Source organism: Limulus polyphemus, unplaced genomic scaffold, assembly GCF_000517525.1.
Source record: "Limulus polyphemus unplaced genomic scaffold, Limulus_polyphemus-2.1.2 Scaffold804, whole genome shotgun sequence".
In the NCBI taxonomy this organism is placed as follows: Eukaryota; Metazoa; Arthropoda; class Merostomata; order Xiphosura; family Limulidae; genus Limulus; species Limulus polyphemus.
In genome coordinates, this window is record NW_013666414.1 from 84787 (window position 1) to 85909 (window position 1123).

At 25.7% G+C, this 1123-nt stretch overlaps 1 protein-coding gene across 1 annotated transcript in view; it reads right to left on the reverse strand.

The window, feature by feature from the left end:
- The window catches only part of LOC106460612 (protein RRP5 homolog), an 84074-nt gene that overhangs the window by 41729 nt on the left and 41222 nt on the right, over positions 1–1123 (reverse strand).

Sequence of the window (1123 nt, forward strand, 5' to 3'; positions counted from 1 at the left end):
AATTAAAACAAATGGAAAAATTAAAACTTTTGCAAAAGGTTTTTTCCATCATCATTTCCAACTTGATGAGGACAAACCTTTGTCGAAACGTTGTACATTTGCCGTTATGTTAAACTTATATTAAAGTTTTTCTTCATTACCCATTCAAGCCATCTCCAGCCATTATTAATACCAACCAATATTCAAATTCTGAGGACTGCCAGAAAAATTTTGAGAGGTAAGGGAATTTGTCTACTTTTTGCATGTTAGTAGTCTATATTCTTTGGTACATTCTTTAATTAAATAAACATTAAGTGCATTACTATCATTAGTATAAAAAAATTATGGTTAACTCTTTTTGACAATCAACAGCAAGAAAAAAAGAAAATTGGTTAAGTAATATATTTTTCATTTTTATTCTTTATGTATAATTATAAAAGTAACTAAAATGTAAAAATTGAGATCCTTTTAAGTTAGTTAAGATTAGATTAGGTAAAAATGAATAATAATAATATTATAATAAAAATGTTTCATGAGTCACACACATGAGCAGCTTGTGGGTAATGTAATTTTTTAGCATAACGTGAGTTGCACATTCCCCAAGTGATTTACAACTTATAATGGCATGGATAGTAGTTAGACATGGTTCAAAGGGCAATAAAACAATAACATTTAATTATAAATAGATGTATATTGTTACGATCTTAGAGCTACTTAGGATAAATGAATGTAGTTTCATGTTACAATCTGAAGTCATTCTAGAAAAAAAAGAAAGTAATTTAGATTAATTTCGATTTTGTTTGGTGGTTACAAGGTCAGTCAAATTGACCGATTCTGTTTTGAGATAGGGTAGAGAAAATAACAGATAAACTATAAAGTTTATTAAAAAAAAGTTTGAAATACATTTAGGAGGTTTTAGGGATTATACAAAGAAAATTTTAGATTTTTGATATAAAGAAATATATTTTTAATTTTAACATGAAAATTACTTTGCATACGGAGTATTCAAAACAAATAATCAATATATTCGTGGACAAATCTTTATTTTATTTTAATAAAAATACTTCAGTAAAAATATCATTTTTTGTATGTGAAAGACATAATATTAACTGAAAGACTGCCAAATTTTGTGAAGATATACACA